This window comes from Mus musculus, chromosome 2 (genome assembly GCF_000001635.26).
Source record: "Mus musculus strain C57BL/6J chromosome 2, GRCm38.p6 C57BL/6J".
Lineage (NCBI taxonomy): Eukaryota > Metazoa > Chordata > Mammalia > Rodentia > Muridae > Mus > Mus musculus.
Genome location: NC_000068.7, coordinates 66,410,859 through 66,430,103, shown reverse-complemented (window position 1 = coordinate 66,430,103; position 19,245 = coordinate 66,410,859). Strand labels below are relative to the sequence as shown.

The 19,245-nt window shown below is 41.7% G+C and overlaps 1 protein-coding gene and 1 long non-coding RNA gene across 3 annotated transcripts in view; one reads left to right on the top strand and one right to left on the bottom strand.

Moving 5' to 3' along the window:
- Scn1a (sodium channel, voltage-gated, type I, alpha) overlaps positions 1-19,245 on the top strand; it is a 170,057-nt gene that overhangs the window by 10,734 nt on the left and 140,078 nt on the right. The gene's annotated exons all lie outside the window — the stretch shown is intronic.
- Gm13630 lies at positions 8,515-17,431 on the bottom strand. Its single transcript, XR_001783321.1, has 2 exons — positions 15,220-17,431; positions 8,515-12,446 (listed from the first exon to the last, which is right to left on the bottom strand). It is a non-coding gene; the product is annotated as a predicted gene 13630 (long non-coding RNA).

Genomic DNA, 19,245 nt, shown 5'->3' with positions numbered 1-19,245 from the left:
AACAGGGCCTTTCTCCGAAGCTGTGTTGCTTTGGCAGTTCCCAGAAGCTGTCAGCTTCTGTGGTGCAGACTCTCACCTGTGCAGACTAAATTCCTAAGTTCCAGGGAGTCCCGGAACCAAGATGGCGACCGCTGCTCCTGAGGCTGAGGCCGCCTCCCAAGCCAAGCGGACACCTGTCCTCTGGTCCGGACGGTGGCCGGCTGTCTGTGGCCCGCCAAGGGTGCTGCCTCAGCGGCTCTGTGCTTCCGCCTATCCCAGAAGCTGTCTGGTTCTCTGGCGCACCCTCTCACCTGTTCGGACTAATTTCCTAAGTTCCACGGAGTCCTGGAACCAGGATGGCGACCGCTGCTGCTGAGGCTGAGGCCGCCTCCCAAGCCAGGCGGACACCTGTCCTCTGGTCCGGACGGTGGCCGGCTGTCTGCAGCCCGCCAAGGGTGCTGCCTCAGTGGCTCTGTGCTTCCGCCTATCCCAGAAGCTGTCCGGTTCTCTGGCGCACCCTCTCACCTGTTCAGACTAATTTCCTAAGTTCTGCTGAGTCCTGGAACTGTTTTTTGTTTTTTGAGACAGGGTTTCTCTGTGTAGCCCTGGCTGTCCTGGAACTCACTTTGTATACCAGGCTGGCCTCGAACTCAGAAATCTGCCTCCCTCTGCCTCCCCAGTGCTGGGATCAAAGGTGTGCGCCACCACGTCCGGCTTTAGAAGTAGATTTGTATTGATCCGTACAATGAGGACAGAAAAGGTATTCGTTTGTCCTTCCAACTTACTAATCATTGTTCTCCTAGCAGTCAACCCTCTCTCACAGATATAACTTCTCAACTGTGATTGAAGAACAATTTAGCCAATCAGAAGGATGCTACTATTATGTCACTGCCCTGTAAGGAAATAGAAATCTCCCTCTTACTGTAAGAAAGGAATAATACATTTCTATGTTGAAAGACATCTGGGTTATTTCCTGCTTCTGGCTATTATAAATAAGGCTGCTGTGAACTCATAGGTGGATATTAGCCCAAAAGCTCGGAATACCCAAGATACAATTCACAGATCACATGAATCTCAAGATGAAGGAAGACCACGGTGTGGATACTTCGATCCTTCTTAGAAGGGGGATCAAAATACCCATGGGAAGAGATACAGAGAGAAAGTGGGAAGCAGAGACTGAAGGAAATGGCCTCCAGTGTCTGTCCTACCTGAGGATCCGTACTATATACAATTACCAAACCCAGACACTATTGTGGATGCCAACAAGTACTTGCTGAGAGGAGCCTGATACAGCTGTCTCCTGAGAGGCTCTCCCAGTGCCTGACAAATACAGAAGTGGAGGTTCACAGCCATGCATTGGACTGAGCACAGGGTCCCCAATAGAGGAGCTAGAGAAAGGACCCAAGGAGCTGACTAGGTTTGCAGCCCCATAGGAGGAACAACAATAAGAACCAACTAGTACCCCCAGAACTCCCAGGGACTAAACCACCAACCAAAGAGTACACACGGAGGGACTCAATGTAGTAGAGGATGGCCTTGTGGGACATCAATGAGAGGAGAGGCCCTTAGCCTTGTGAAGACTCGATGTCCCAGTGTATGGGAATGCCAGGACAGGGAAGTAGGAGTGGATGTGTTAGTAAGCAGGGGGGAGGGGGTGAGACAGGATAGCTTTCAGAGGGGAAAGGAAGAAAGGGGATAAAATTTGAAATGTAAGTAAAGAAAATATCTAATTTTTTTAAAAGAAAGGAACAATGCAGTAAGTCCTTGCTGTTGTCTTCTCAGCATGGTTTTCCCGATTTCCATGTGAGCCTGGCTCCAGTTTTCTGTCTTTGTCAGATGCTCTAGGCCCATGGGATCTGGACCTCACCACTCCTGCCGCGCTCTAGCCGTGTGCTTGGATCTGACCCTCTTTCTGTGTATACATAACCATCACCTGGCCCTCCCAAAAGCCTCAGGTAAATTGACAAGCAAAATCAAGGCGTTGCCTAGATGTGCCCTCCCAGAAAACAAAACTGTGGGAAGGCAAGGTTACTACTGCTGGAGTATTCAACAGCACCACACCTTTGCAGGGAAGCTGATTGGAATCTGCCATTGTGTAAAAGCAGATGTTTCCTCAAAACGTACTTTAGAGAAAATTTTGTATAGTGGAAAGGTGCTTTTAGGTTAATAACAAGGAAGTAAATGAGGTCATTTAAACCAAACAAGTTATGTAGCTATATATAGCGCATGATATCATTGCTGGAAAACTGAATTTCATGTACTTAAACACATGCATAAAGTTTCAGAAAAGGAATTGTTTACGTCTACTACCTGTGTAGAATCTGCTTAGGCAAAGAAAACGTGGATTGCTGTTGCTCTCTCTTTTATTAATTTATTTTTTCTCCTCATATATTATATCCAGTTCACAGCTTACCCTGTCTCCTCTCCCCTCACTCCTCCTGAACCTCCCCTTTGCCTCCTCCCAGTTCACCCATTCCTCCTCCATTTCCCATCGGAAAAGGGCAGTCTTCACAGGGATAGCAACCAAACATGACATATCAAATTGCAACAAAGCTAGGCCCCTTCCCTTGTATGAAGGCTGGACAAGGTGCCTCAGTGGAAAAGAGGAGGGTCCCAAAAGCAGGCCAAAAGAGACAGAGACACCCCTTGCTTCCACTGTTACAAGTCCCACAGAAGACTAAGCTACAAAACCATAATATATATGCAGAGGGCATCGGTCAGTCCATGTAGGCTCACTGGCTATTGATTCAGTGTCTGTGAGCCCCTATTAATCCAGGTTAGTTGATTCTGTGGGCTTTTCTGTGGCATCCTTGACCCAGCTAGCTCCTACAACTCCGCCCTCCTTCCAAGAATTCCTCTAGCTCCACTTAATGTTAGGCTGTGGGTCTCTGCATCTGTTTGCATCAGTTACTAGATGAAACCACTCTCATGATGATGGTGCTAGACTCCTGTCTACAAGTACAGCAGAACCTAACTAGGAATCATTTCATTGACTTATTTTTTTCAATAGTGTTTGGTTCTATCTGAGGTGTCTGGGATATCCAGCCTCTCTCTGGGTCCTGACCTTCCAGTCAGTATCAGCCCTGGGCTCTCTCTCTATGGGTTTCAAGCTGAACCAGCCATTGGTTGGCCACTCCCCCAATTTTTGTATCACCACAGTACATCTTGTAGGCAGGAAAAATTATAAGTTGAATGTGCTGAGGTTGAGTTGGTATCCTAATCCCTCCACTGGATATCTAGTTATAGGAGATGGCTAGTTAAGGTTCTGTGTCCTCACTTTCTAGGGATCCTAGCTAGGTCACCCTTGTAGATTGCTGGGAGCTTCCATTGTGTTAGGTTTCTGCATCACTGCCAAAATGTCCTTCTCCTCTTTCCAGTTCTCTCTCTCTCTCTCTCTCTCTCTCTCTCTCTCTCTCTCTCTCTCTCTCTCTCTCTCTCTCCCTCTCTCTCTCGCTTGCTCCATGTCCTCCCCCTTCCCCACATGATTCTTCTTGTCCTCCTCCCTACCCAACCTAGTCTACCCACAATATCTATTCTACTTTATCTTCCAAGGGAAATTCATGTGCCCCCCACACACTGAGCCTTCCTTGTTGCTTAGCCTCTCTGAGTCTGATTCTTTACTTTACAGAGAATATACTCTTATAACTGAATGTGTACCGTGTTTTTCTCTCTGGGTCTCACTATGGATGACTTTTTTCTAGATCTGTTCATTTCCTGCAAATTTCATGATAAAGCTGGTATAAACATAGTTGAGCAACTGTCCTTGTGGACTGTTCTGTGGGTATATGCTCAGGATTGGTATAGTTGGGTCTTAAGGAGCTTTAAGACAGAGTTTCTCTGTCTTTCCTGGACATATCTCTATAGACCAGTCTGGCCTCACTCAGAGATCTGCCTGCCTCTGCCTCTGAGTGCTGGGATTAAAGGTGTGCACCACCACAACTAGCTGTACCCCATTTTTAAATTGGATTGTTTGTTGATGTCTAGATTCTTGAGGGTTTTTTGTTTGTTTGTTTGCTTGCTTGCTTGCTTGCTTGATTTTACATATTTTAGAAATTAGCTGTCTGTCAGGTGTGGAGTTAGTGTATATCTTTTCCCATTCTGTACCTTGAATATTTTGTCCTTTTGATGGTGTCCTTTGCCTTACAGAAGCTTTTCAGTGTCATGAGGAAACATTTATTAAATGTCCATCTTAATGCCTGCACTATTGATGTTCTCTTCAGGAAGTTGTCTTCTGTGCCAATGCATTCAAGGCTATTCCTTTCTTTTCTATCAGGTGCAATGTTTTGATGTTGGTGTCTCTGGTTCATGTGGCCTTGAGTTTTGTGCAGGGTAATATACATGGATCTATTTGCAGTCTTCTACTTGCCAACATCCAGTTAAACCAGCACCATTTGTTGATGATGCTTTATTTCTCCATTGTATAATTATGTCTTCTTTAATAAAAAATCAGGTGTCCACAGGTGTGCGGATTTACATCTGGGTCTTTGATTCGATTGCACTGATCAAGTTGTCTGTATTTATGCCTATACCATGTGTTTTTATGATGATAGCTCTGTCAAAGAGCTTAGAATCAGGGGTGTGGTAGTTTTAGGAAGTTCTTTTTTTGTACAGGATTGTTTTAGCTATCCTTGGTTTTTTGGTTTTCCATTTGAAGTTGAGAATTGTTCTTTCCAGGTCTGTAAAGAAATTTTTTTAGAATTTTGATGGGGTTTGCATTGAGTCTGTAGATTGCTTTTTTTTACTATGTTAATCTCACAGGTCCATGAGCATAAGAGAACTTTTAATCTTCTGACATCTTCAATTTCTTTCTTCAAAGACCTAAAGCTTTTATCATATAAGCTTTTCAGTTTCTTAGTTACAGTTGCCCCAATATATTTTATATTATCTTTATCTACCATGAAGTGTGTTGCTTCCTTGATTTCTTTTTTCTCAACCCATTTGATGTTTATAAGGATACTGAATTATTTATTTATTTATTTATTATTTATTTTAGTTAATCTTGTATCCAGCTGCTTTGCTGAAGGTATTTATCACCTGTATGAGTTTCCTGGAAAAATTTTATGGGCTGCTTGTATATGCTACTATATCATCTGAAAATAATAATACATTGACTTAGTCCTTTCCAAATTGTATTCCTCTTGATCTCCTTTGGTTGTCTTATTACTCTAGCTAGAATGTCAAGTACTATGGACAGTCTTGTCTTGTCCCTGATTTTTGTAAAATTGCATTGAGTTTCTCTCTACTTAACATGATGTTGGCTATCCACCTACTGTATATTGTCTTTGCTATGTTTAGGTATGTCCCTTATATCCTTGATCTCTCTAAGTCTTGTATCATGAAGGAGTGTTGTGTTTTGTTAAAGGCTTTTGTAGTATCTAATGAGATGATCACGTCGGGTATTTTTTCACTGTTTGTATGGTGAATTACATTGACAGATTTTCATATGTAGAGCCATCCCTGAATCTCTGTGATGTGTCCTATGTGGTCATGTTGAACACATCTTTTATGTATATTGGATTTAGTTTGTAGATATTTTCTTGAGTATTTTTATACCAATGTTCATGGGCAAAAATTGGTCTGTAATTCTCTTTCCTTGTTGAGTCTTTTTGCAGATTGGGTATCATGGTGACTGTGGCCTCATGAAATGAATTTGGTGATGTTCCTTCTATTTCTATTTTGTGGAATAATTTAAGGATTATTGATATTAGCTCTTGTTTGAGGGTTTCCTTTTTGTGAGGTAGGGGAGTTGGGAGCCTTTTCAAATGACTGCTTCCTGTGATTCCTTCCTTATAGGTCATAGGTCTATTTTAATTGTTTATCTGATCTTGATAAGTGGTATCTATTGAGAAAGTTGTCCATTTCTTTTAGGTTTTCTAATTTTGTGGAGTAAGTTTTTGAAGTGCGACCTAATGATTCTTTGTATTTCCTCAGTATCTGTTATCATGCCCCCCTTTTCTTTTCTGATTTTGTTAAGATATTCTCTCTCTCTCTCTCTCTCTCTCTCTCTCTCTCTCTCTCTCTCTCTGCCTTTTAGTTGGTTTGGATAATGGCTTGTCTGTCTTGTTGATTTTGTCTTGTTGATTTTCTCAAAGAACTAACCCTTTGTTTCATTAATTCTTTGTATTGCTCTCTTTGTGTCTATTTTACTGATTTCATCCCCGAGTTTATTTCGTGCCATCTACTCCTCTTGGGTGTATTTGCTTATTTTATTCTAGAGCTTTTAGGGGTGCTGTTAAGTTGCTAGTATTAAATCTCTCTAATTTCTATATGAAGGTTCTTAGTGTTATGAACTTTCCGCTTAGCACTGCTTTCATTGTGTGCCATAGGTTTGTGTATGTTGTGCATTCATTTTCATTGAGTTCTAGAAAGTCTTTAATATCTTCCTTTATTTCTGTTTGACCCAGGGGTCATTCAGTAGAGAGTTGTTCAGTTTACATAAGTTTTTAAGCTTTTTGTTCTTTCTGTTGTTGATAAAATTCATCTTTAATCTATGATGGTCTGATGAGATGGGGGAGTTGTTCCAGTTTTCTTGGATCTGTAGAGACTTGCTTTGTAACAGAGTCTGTGGTCAATTTTGAAAAAGAAGTTTCATGGGGTTCTGAGAAGAATGTATATTGTTTTTATTTGGGTGAAATGTTCTGTAGATAACTGTTAAGTCCACGTTAAGTCTGTTAGTCTGTTAACTCCATTATTTCTCTGTTAAGTTTTTGTCTGAATGACCTGATGTCTCCCACTGTAAATACATATTTGGGGGGGGGCTTCAACACAGGGTTTCTTTGTATAGCCCTGGCTGTCCTGGAACTCACTTTGTAGACCAGGCTGGCCTCGAACTCAGAAATCTGCCTGCCTCTGCCTCCCAAGTGCTGGGATTAAAGGCGTGCGCCACCACGCCCGACTTAATACATGTGTTTTGATGTGTGGTTTTACAAATGTGGGTGTCCTTGCTTTGAGGGGCATAGATGTTTAGAATTGAGACATCATCTTGGTGGGGTTTTCCTGTGGTAAATATGAAGTGTCCTCTGTCTACTTGATTAATTTTTGTTTTGAAGTCGATTTGTCTTATATTACAACAGATACAACAGCTTGTTTCTTGGGTACATTTGCTTGGAAAATCTTTTTCCAAACCCTCAACTCTTAGGTAATATCTAGCTTTGATGATGAGGTGTGCTTCTTATATGTAACAAACGGATAAATCCTGCTTTGGTATTCATTCTGTTAGCCTGTGCCTTTTGAGGAATTGAGTCCACTGATATTGAGAGATACTAATGATTAATAAGTGTTAATTCTTATTATTTTGTTGTTGTTTATGGTAGTGCTAGTGTGTGTGTGTGTGTGTGTGTGTGTGTGTGTGTTTCCCTCTAATTTTTGTATGAGCTTATTTATTTCTTCATGGGTGTAGTTAACCTCCTAGGGTTGTTGATTTCCATTTGTACCTCGATATGCCTGGATTTATGAGTAGATTTTGTTTAAATTTGACTTTGTCATGCAGTATCTTGTCTTACCCATCTATGAGGATGAACAGTTTTGCTGGCGGGCTGGAGAGATGGCTCAGTGATTAAGAGCACCGAGATCCTAAGTTCAATTCCCAGCAACCATATGGTGCCTCACAAACATCTGTAATGTGATCTGATGCCTTCTTCTGGTGAATCTGAAGAGACCAGTGGTATACTCATATAAAAATAAATCTTTTTATTTTAAGTTTTGCTTGTTAGACGAGTCTAGGATGGTATCTATGGTCTCTCAGAGCCTGTAAGACATATGTCCAGGCTATTCTGGCTTTTAGGGTCTCTGTTAAGAAATTAAATATAATTCTAATAATTCTACCTTTTCATGTTATTTGGCCTTTTTTCTCTTGCAGCTTTTAATATTTTTCTTTGTTCTGCATGTTCAGTGTTTTGATTATTAGTTGACCAGGGACTTTCTTTTCCAATTCAATCCATTTGTGTCTTAAGAGATTTTTCTGCCTTTAGAAACATGTCCTTCTTAAGGTTAGGAAATTTTTCCTCTATGGTTTTGTTAAAAATATTAACTGAGCTCTGTGGGTGATAAAACACAGAAAGGATGTCTACAGAGTGTGCCTTGGGGATCCAAACCAAGGGCATAGGAGGTTTCTGAGTGCAGATGGGCCTCTTACTCATTCTCATTAGCCTGGCCTGCACCTGTGCTCTGGAGAGTCACCTGCGTAGAGGCAAGTGCAAGAAGTGGGAGCAGGCAGTAGGGTGGTGGTGTCAGTGGCTTGGGTGTTTGGGCTCCAAACCTAGTTATCAGGAGGGTTCAGTTATCTGGTGGGGCTCTTCCCTTTTCTGACTGGTATGGCCTGCACCTGTGCAGTAAATAGGAAGGCTAGGTTTTACTTAAAGAGCCAGCATGGTGATCTAATTTTCAAACTGTTACTTCAAGAGTAGATTAGGAGATAGCTTCTCTGGATTGGAGTGTGGAGTGCCCAGAAAATGATGAGAAGGGACAAATTGTTTAGTCACATGCTCTGGGTACAGAAAAATAGGTAGCCTTATAAACGTTAGGTCACATGGGTCATGAAATCAGAAGGGAGGTTTATTTAGGAGGAGAAAGGAGACCAAAAAGAAGAGGTTGGAGAAGGGTAGAGGAGTAAGGGGTAAACAAATAAGAACAATGATTTGTTATATACATATATAGACATTATATATATGTATATGTAATGACATATATGTATATATTTATGCATATATGGATAAATATATATAATGTCATAATAAAAACATTATTTTGCATGCAAAATTAAAATTTAATTAAAAATAAAAGCTCTTATGAGAGGTGTGAAAGTATTAGCTAATGTTGTGGGTTGTCCACCAGAGAAGAGTGCATGGACATGGGTTTAAGACAATAGAAAGTCTTTATCAGCTGGGTAGAGACAACACTGGGTATTCATGATCCTGTATAATCCTGAACCTTTCTCAGAGTGAAACCACCTCCGGAATTGTGTTAGTAAGAACAGTTAGCCAAAGCAGAACTACAGAAGCCAAAAATCCAAAGGTGGTGCATTTAGAGATGGTTCTAGAACTATGAACTTTGATGGATCAGATCTTTGTCTTTGTTGTGTACTGTCTATGTGCTGAGCTTTTAGGGTCTAAATGGGTAGTTCACAATCTGTGGGTCATGAACCCTTGGTGGGGACAAATGACCCTTGCACAGCGATTGCCTAAGACTATCCTGCATATTAGATATTTATAGTACAATCCATAACGGTAGAAAAATTACAGTTATGATGTAGAAACAGAAATAATTTTATGGTTGGCTGTCCCTACAACTTGAGGTGATATGAAAAGATTGCAGGAGCATTAGGGAATGGTACTTGCGTCATAACATCAGTTATGTTAAGTTCTCAAGTTCCTGTTATAGCGGCACTCTACAGCAACACTTTTAAACAGTGTCTACTGGAATCACATGGGCAGCTCGTCAAAACGTCCTTTCTGATCTGGCAGGTTGTGGGACAAAGGAAATGGTCCAAAATTTTAACAAGCCCCTCAAAGATGGAGATGCTGTTGTTCCACTGCCACACTCGGACGAGAAGCAAGGCTTTAAAGCTTACAAAGTTTTATGTTCTCATGTGATCCGTGTCTTCACAAATATCCAGCAGAGCCAGAAAGCACTTGCCTTTTCAAAAAATGTGCTGAGAAAAAGAAAAACATGACATTGAATATTATATTTGAAACATGAAGCTTTGTCAGAAGCCTCATTGTCAACCTCTCACACTCAGAAATTCTGCTCTTTTCATTTTTTTATGTTCAACAAATGTCGACTTGTGGATACTAAGGTACTGACAGACTGAGAGATTCTTCTCCCCTGAATGCTCCTCTGAAATTTAGTTGATGTGTTCATTTGGCAAGAGAATTTCCAAACAGTCATATCCTTTCACATGTTGTAGGATGTAGGGTTGTGTCATCACAAGTCTGTCCCACCACTGAGCACGGCCACTTGTGGAGACTGGATGGGGGAGTTTGACTCCGTACTGGTTCGGTGCTCCCCAGAACTGTGGGTTCTCAGGATCTTGGACATGGGGGAGGAGCTCCAGCTAGTCCCTGCAGAAATTGTCTTTGGCTTGATAGTGGCAGGCTTGGTGGTGATCGTGGCTGAGAATGCAAAGATGCCTTCTTTCAGAGACTAGACTGTGACTCTGTAGGCGAAGGCCTTCTCCATGTCTTCCCACTGTTGATCACAATAAAAAAAGAGGCATTCCATGGTCCCAAACAGTTTATTATTGTCATGGTGGAAAATGGATCTGTAGAACCATACCCCACTTCTCAGGGTTGGCATGAGATGATATACCTTTTGCAGGGAGAAATGTATGGGAAAGGAAGCTTATTGGAATGCCCTCTCGACCTCTAGGTACCTCATTGGCATAGAGAACTCTGTTTTGAGCTTACATGACTGTAGTCATGCCTCTTGGTCCGAGATGTTAGAGATGCTTCATCTATATGTGGAAGGGCTTGGGCATTGCCCTTCAGCTACTGATAACCACAAATCTATAGGGGGCTATGGCTATATGACAGGGGATTGGTGCTGAGAGCAGGCGAAGCTCCTACTAAATCTTCAGGGTCTCCAGGGCATCAAGCCTTTGGCTCAACCATACCTTACAGTCCACCACCCTGCAGTAGGAGATCTGAGACTTAGGGTCAAGTAAAAAGAGGTGTCATTTGCTACTTTCCTTCTTGGCCACATACCCAATACCACATTTGTTGGAACTGTGGCTGCCAGCCTGCCTTGTACCTCAAAACCCCCTTTCCTTGGGTACATTTAGAAATATGTTTCATCCATGGTGTCTATGTAAGCACATTGTGATCTTTCCCAGACCAGTGAAGAAGAGCTGCACCATCTCCTATTTTCCCCTTGGATCCCAGAGACTTGACAATAGCATAATAATAATGTGGTGCTAGAAAGAGATTTCTATAAAACAAGGACCCGACTTTGAAGATAGGCTGCTATTTTCCAAGCTACATTTTATCTCCTTGGCAAAAATGATAAATAGTTTTGGTTTTTGGTATTCTAACCTATAAAATGATGGCAAAAATATCAATGTCATGAATTTCCTGTGAGTGTTCAAATACTCAGCCTATACTAAGTTTTAGCAATAATTTCCATATATTTGAAATCACTATCAAATTTTGACCTGGAAAGAGAAATAAATATTTAAGTATCAATACATTTTTTTCTGAGAACCTATCTTACCACAGGATGGTACCAAGTATCAAGGTGTTAAGTAGAATCATTTATCATAGAGAGCTTGTTTCTATGAATTATGCTAAACCTATGAATGCTTTTTATAGTAATTAAAATTGTTTTCTAAGTTACAATTAGAACATGACCCCCTTTCTCTCTCCCCAACTCTTCCCATGTAACCCTCTTTGCTTTCATCCAAATTCATGGCATCTTTGTTATTTAATTGTAGATAGATAGATAGATAGATAGATAGATAGATAGATAGATAGATAGATAGCTTGTATATATGAAACACATAGCATTCACTGTGATATTGTAAACCTGGTCAGTCCATATAGTGTTACCTGTATGCATCTTATGCCAGGGCTGACCACTTTATAGCAGATAACAATTGGGGAGTTCTTCCTCAGGGAAAACCATTTCTCCAGTTCTTATCATTTCCCTATTGTCCATAGTTCTTCCTCTAGTGTGAACCTCCTTATCTTCCCCAGTTGCATGTTAGTATGGCCATTGGTGTTGTCATTGTTCAGGTCTTATTTAGGCAGCCATGTTGATGAGACTCTATGGGTGTAATCTCTCTGGCATTTCTAGGAGACCCAGTCTCACAGAAAGCTTGCTGTTCCTCTGTCTCTCACACTCTTTCCTCCACTTCTTCAGCAATGATCACTAAGCCATGTGAAATAAGATGGCACTTGGCTGTAATGACACCCACACACAGTGTGAGGACTGTGAGAGGTTCCTAGGAAGGTCAGTAGATTTTTTTCCTTTTAAACAGGAAAAGAAAAAGATGTCACCAATAAGCCTTCAGGGGAATAGGAATTACATATTTGCCTACACATTATTGGCTTATCCTAAGTCATGGCAAAGTTCAGTTTTATTTTATAAAAGTGAGTTGTCTTCATAAATATCAGCAATTTCCTTTAATATCAAAAATAATCTGTAAACTTAAAGTGTGCTAGATCTCTTGCATATATAGGCAAGTGCTGTGATTGACTTCAAAATATAGTCAAATGGAAAATTGCTCTTTGAAATCCAATAAGTAATTGATGATATTTTTGTCACAGTTTTAGTTGGCTTACCTCTGCAAAGGAGGAGGATTGTTGAGTGAAAGGGATGAGGGAGGAACCCAGGCAATATATTTCAATGACTTCCTGACATAAAAGCCAGTATGTATGAGCACAGAAGAGAATCCAGCATAGTTACCAAATCCTTTATGACTTTCCATGTACCTTCTTTGTTTCTTGTTATAGTTTCATTCTCTCTTCATCCCCCTGTAAGAGTAGATCCAGACAAATTAATTGAAATACTGTAATATGCCTAGATCTTGCCTCCAAGGCTAAGGCCTAGTCCTTGATCTGTTTGCCAGTGAGGTATACAATGTAGGCATGAGCAGCATACTACTTTACTTTCCAGCCCTTATTACTTATTACATGCCATCAGTCCTGACTATTTGAAAGGCAAGACAGAAGGACCATTTAGGTCTGGGTCTTTGAAGGTACACAAGACAAGATCATGACTTTATCTAGAAAGAAAGAAAGAAAGAAAGAAAGAAAGAAAGAAAGAAAGAAAGAAAGAAAGAAAGAAAGAAAAGGTTTCTTTGTTTTCCTTCGAGGCTATGATTTATTAACTAAGGAAACATAAAATGTGTTTTCAGATTTTACTTCAGATTGTAATGAAATTTTAGAACCTTGGGACAATTTTCTTCCAGGTCTCTCCTTGGACATGAATGAAAGTCATGAGTGTTGTACTCTCATGTCCTTGAGTTTGAGAAGTTTGTGGTCAATTTTTAAGAACTGTCTGCAAAGCTATACATGAGGGTGATCAGTGCTTAACCCAATATTGGTTTAGCCTTTCACCTTTTCTTTTAATTTACTTTACATCCTGATGTAACCCTTCTACCTCCTCTCTCCCTAGGCCTGCCCTCACATACTGCTAGGCCTGCCCTCACATACTGCTCCCTCAGTGCCACCTCACCTTCTCCTCAGAGAACCCCCATGGGTACCAATCTACCTGGCATATCAAATCATAGCAGGTCGAAATGTATTCTCTCCCATTGAGGCCAGACAAGGCAGCCCAGCTAGGGGAATGGCATCAAAAGCAGGTAACAGAGGCAGAGACAACCCCCAGTCAAATTTTTAAGAGGCCCACATGAAGACCAAGCTGTACATCTGCTACAAATGTCTAAGGGGTCCATATCCAGCCTCTGCATGCTCTTTGGTTGGTGGTTTAGTCTCTGTGAGCCCCATGGGCTCAAGTTAGTTGCCTCTGTAGAGCTTCTTGTGGTGTTCTTGACCCCTCTGACTCTTTCGATCCTTCCCCAAGTCTCCCAGAGTTCTGCCTAATGTTTGGCTGTGGGACTCTGTATCTGTTTCCACTGGCTGCTGGACAGTTATGCTAGTGTCTTGTTTGCAAGCATAGCAGAATATCACTAAGAGTGTCAGGATTTAGATCTCCCATGGGGGCGGGGGTCTTCTAAAGTTGGGGAAGTCATTGGTTAACTTGTACCTGAATCTCTGCCCCATATATTATCCCTGCACATATTATAGGTAGGACAAATTTGGGGCCAAAGGTTTTGTGAATAGGTTGGTGTTCCCCTCCCTCCACTGGAAGTCCCTCCTGGTCCATCACCTTTTTAAACAGACAGCTTCTATTATATCCTCCTATTTCATTCATATTAGTCAAATCATTAGGGAAAATCAATCGTGGTATATCCAGAAACCCTCCCCTCACTTCCATTTCACTTCTTGTGTGCCGATGTCATTGCTCAATATTCATTTTCTTCATAGTTAAACGGGGAAGAAAGTTTGAATGAACTTTTACAATTCCAAACTGTCTGTATAGCCTTGAACAAGACATACTATCTCTCTGGATGTCACATTTCTGTTATCCAAAATAATAATCGTCTTCTGGATGGTCTGAGAAAACTTTCCAGTTCCACAATTCCTTAATGATTATCAAAAAATATATTCAAGCAGTGGTTGTCACAATGCATGACAATTAACATTCTAAAATTGAAATTAACAAAGGATATTTTTTCCATGTTAGGAGATTTTACGAATTTCACTGTGGAATTTTAATGCCTTCTGGTCTTGAGAACATTTGAATCATTCAAGATGCTAATCACAAGAGATCCTCTTGCTTATCTTAAAACTGATAGGTAGAAAGAACCTAGGCTATCTTTTCCACTTGAATCCCACATTTATTCTTTAATACCCACATTCTACCAACAGAGGTAACATCTCTTGTAATCTCCCTTCTTTGGCCACTAAGCAGCTAATGCTTTCCAGCAAGTGATGGAGTAATGTTGGGAACTAAAAAGGGGGTCCCTAGGGAAGGGGGGGACTCACACCCCGCCAGAGTTTTACCTATTCTCTGGTCTGTCAGGCATGGGAGAGCTGCCATACACTTTCCACTCATCCCTGGGTGGGCATTCAAGCCTCTGACCCACTCTTCAGCGGGTGGCCAAGGGGCAGCCCTACCTGGGGATCCAGGAGCTACCTTGCTAAAGCCACCAGGGTTATAGAAGAGCGGGACGAGGGAAGAGGTTCCCAACACCTGTGAGAGTGCATGAAGCGGATCTTGATGAGCAGAGACTCTCTATGGTTTTAAAGCTTTATTATAGAAAGGCAGGGAGAAAGAGAGAAGGGAGAGAGAGAGAAGGCTAGAGAGAAAGAGAGTAAGAGGGAGAGAGGAGAGGAGAGGAGAGGAGAGGAGAGGAGAGGAGAGGAGAGGAGAGGAGAGGAGAGGAGAGGAGAGGAGAAGGCAAAGAGAAAGGAAAGAGAAGAGAAGACAAAGAGAGAGGAGAGAGGGGGTGAGAGTGAGGGGTAAGAGAGTGAGAAGTAAGAGGTAAGAGAGCAAGCAGGGGCTAAACAGCCCTTTTTATGGTCCTCACTATTGCTAGGTAACAGGGGAGGAGTTTAGCTTGAAGGTCAGAAGCTTGGGCCATTGCCTACGTGACTACTGACCATGCTTCTCTTGTGGGGGTTGTGGGGGGCAGTAACTTAGGCAGGAGCCAGAGTTCCAGGAGCATGAGGGAACGCCTACCGTGCCATTTAGGTGAATTATCACAAACGGGGTTCAGACCTCAGCTCAACTGGAGACCATCCTGTCTGTGCAGAGCCCATGCCCCACAGAGTAATGGCAAAGAGATGGCTGTGTCCTCCTGACAGAGACAGAGTGGCAAAAGCAATGACAAGACATTTTGTGTTCTCATTTTCTTCTCTTGTTGGAACCGCTTACAGAAGAGGCACAGCCCACAGCTTACCTGTCAAGTTCCTGCACCCACCATCTAGGGAAGTAGAGACAGCCAAGAAATAACATTCTTCTCTTTTCTGAGATGAGATCACATGGGGTCTCCCAGAAATAAGGAAATGGCCCCTTCAGTCTTTGTTGATGGAAATAAGCCAGGGAAAAGTGAAAAATAAAAACTTTTCTTCATTAACTAAGATACCACAAAAGGTATATGGGATATAATATGCCAGCCCAACTGCAGTTCATTATTAGAAGGTAGACAGATAGAAATGGGAGACCTTTAGCAAAAGTCCAGAGAGGCCAGCAAACACAAGGGTGAGAGCAGCATAAAGTTTTACGGTTCTTTTTAGTTTACATTTTTATGTTTAAAAAGTGAACATTTAAAATTTAAATACATAGTTTTAAGGGTCTAATTTTTAAAAATCTTGTCTTTTCCTTCATGGCAGGTCTTAGATGAAGAAAAATTAAAGCAGTTGGTGTTGTTACCACTCTGATGAATCACGTGTCTGCTACTAAATGACAAGCTATATTTAATGAATATTTTTTATTCATTAAAAAGCACTCTTGTACAGTGAATGGAATGTTAACCTTCTTCAGAAACAGTCTGCAAAGAAACATTTATTCTCTCACGATTAACATTTTCAATATAATCCGTGACCATATTCCATAAAAGAAAACATAAATTTATTTTACAATTAACAAAAGGAGCCTATTCACTGAAAACACAGGGAAAGCATTAGAGAAAAAGATGTTTGACCTAGACACTGGTCCACTTTGCCTTGTGCAGATGGCTGGATGTTTGTTAAGATGCAGAAGTCATGAAAGAAACAGGCAAACCGAAGGAAGAGGGGTGCATGCATTGAAAATACTCTCCCTTTCTCACTGACTCTCATTGTGAGATGGAAACTTCTCAAAGTAAGAGTTCATTTGCTTGGCTTAATGGTGTTAATTAAGCCTGGGAAAATGCCTTTATTAGCAGGTACTTTTGAAGTGAGTAAATTCAGAGTTGGACACCCATGATATAACCAATATTTGATATCTTCAGGGCTTAAACTCCTCTCTCCATAAATCAACTGGTTTTGAGTACACGGGGATATCAAAAGAGATTGGTCCAGAGACTTTTTAGGGGCTGTCTTGTATACTCAAATCAGGGACGTTCCAGATCTTCTGAGATTCTGCCTTGTACCTGTGATATCATTAGGAACCCAGGGAGTGCACTGGCTTTGGATGGTTCCCTCATTCTTCATTAGCTGTGACATTTCCTGTAGGCATCCTGCCTGCCCTACCTGCTTCTAATGCTATGGTGAGAGAAAAGAGAAGGTTAGTTCCATAGATGGCAGTCATGTCATAGTTCTTTAGACTGGTTCAGCTGGGAACACACCACCCACGCCCTCCTGGTCCTCTATAGACAAGGGACCAAGTGCACTCTGGCAATAAGGAAGGAGAGATGTTGATATTATTATTAAGAAAAAATGCACAACATTGACTTCTGGAATATGCTATTAGTAAGTAGTAAAGTATGTCTTTTGGATGTTCTTATTTTTATGTGCATATATTTAAATCCTAAGTACTGTTCATATGGAGTATATGGTCTTAGAATCATAATATAAATATAAAACTACTTCTTAGTTCAAATGTTCCCTTCTGCCTTTTCATTTCAAACTTTCTAGTAACTAGTTACCAAGTGTTGGTCACTCCAGCTTCTTCCAGTGTTACTCAGCCTGAACCAGAGAAGGAGCAACACTTTTTTCAGACAGTGAAGAGCTACAAATTATTGTGCATTTTGGAGATGGAACAGGAAGTTAACTTAATTTTTTAAGAAGACAGCTTCTCATTATGTAGTGCGGACTGAAGCTCAGACTGTGGCCATGTCTGTGTTTGTGACTTTGACTGTGGCTGTGGCAGTGGAAGTGGCTGTGGCAGTGCCTGTAGCAGTGGCTGTGGCTGTGGCAGTGCCTATAGCAGTGGCTGTGGCTATGGCAGTGGCTGTAGCAGTGGCTGTGGCTGTAGCAGTGGCTGTGGCAGTGGCTGTGGCTGTGGCTGTGGCAGTGGCTGTAGCAGTGGCTGTGGCAGTGGTTGTGGCAGTGGCTATAGCAGTGGCTGCAGCTATGGCAGTGGCTGTGGTAGTGGCTGTGGCTGTAGCAGTGGCTGTGGCTGTGGCAGTGCCTATTGCAGTGGCTGTGGCTATAGCAGTGGTTGTGGCAGTGGCTGTGGCAGTGGCTGTAGCAGTGGCTGTGGCAGTGGCTGTAGCAGTGGCTGTGGCTGTAGCAGTGGCTGTGGCTGTAGCAGTGGCTGTGGCTGTAGCAGTGGCTATGGCTGTGGCAGTGCCTATTGCAGTGGCTGTGGCTATAGCAGTGGCTGTGGCAGTGCCTATTGCAGTGGCTGTGGCTATAGCAGTGTTTGTGGCAGTGGCTGTGGCAGTGGCTGTGGCAGTGGCTGTGACAATGGCTGTGGCAGTGGTTGTGGCTGTGTCTGAGTCTGTTTCTGAGGCCACAGCTATGGCTGTGTCTGTGTATGTGTCTGTCTGTGTCTGTCTGTGTCTGTGTCTGAGGCTGTAGCTATAGCTATGGCTGTGGCTGAAGCTGAGGATGTGGTTGTAGCTGTGTCCATGACTGTGACTTTCTCTGTGTTTATGACTATGTCTGTGTCTGAAGCTGTGGCTGAGTCTGTGTCTGAGGCTGAGACTGTGATTGTGACTTTGACAGCTATGGCTGCGTCTTTGTGTGTTTGTGTCTGTCTGTGCCTGAGGCTCTACCTGTAGCTGTGGCTGTGGCTGAGGTTGTGGCTAATGCTGTGGCTGAGGCCCTGACTGTGGCTCTCTCTGTGTCTGTGTCTGAAGCTGTGCCTGTGACTGTGGTTGTGTTTGTGGCTGTGGCTCTGACTGTGACCATGGCTGTGGTAGTTGCTGAGGCTGAGCCTGTGACTATGTCTGAGGCTGAGGTTGGCATGGAATTTCTAACCCCATAATAACTTTGAACTCATATTTGTGATCAGTCTACCTCAGCATTCCAAGTTCTGAAGTTTTTATTGTACAAGCAGTCTACAAGGCTGAAAATCTGTGTGTGTGTGTGTGTGTGTGTGTGTGTTTGTTTGTTTTTGGTTTTGGGTTTTTTTGTTTTTTGTTTTGTTTTGTTTTGGTTTTTTGGTGCATGTCTACTAAGTGTTCTACCAAATGAGCTATATACTTCCAGCTCAATTTTGGTCAATTGCTTCCTTTCAGAAACTAAGAAAGGGGCCCAGGAGATGGACCCATGAACCCATAAACAAGGACTTGTAAAATTTCTTTATAAAGAAACAATGAAAATTACATCTCCAGGATTCTAGAATGGAAAGAGGTAAAATATTTACTATTTTCCAAAAAATAATGAATTCTGAAAGGGTGGGCCTTATCCTTATTCTTATTATTTATTTGTTGGTTGGTTGGTTTGTTTTGCTTCACAAACTATGTGGTCTAGAAAAGTCTCAATAAGGTTCAGAATGTCTCATTATTCTCAACATACAATGAGAATTGCTAGAGGAATATTAACAGTATATGCCTCCCTGTCCTGTAGTATGGAATAGACAAATTAAAGTCTAAGGGATATTGGTTTTTTTTTTTTTTTTAATAGCAAAGCATGTATGGTGACTTTCATCAGCATTAAGTGTGCTAAGTGACAAGAGAAACACACCCAGGGTAAATAAGTTTATGTATGACCAAATGTGAAAGACTAATGATGCTTTAAATTATAATATATGGCTTAGAAAGTTCAGTTCCTGTAGCTCCCCAGACTTCAGTATGGGCTCCTCATTGTTTTGGGAAGACCTAGTGGACACCAATAA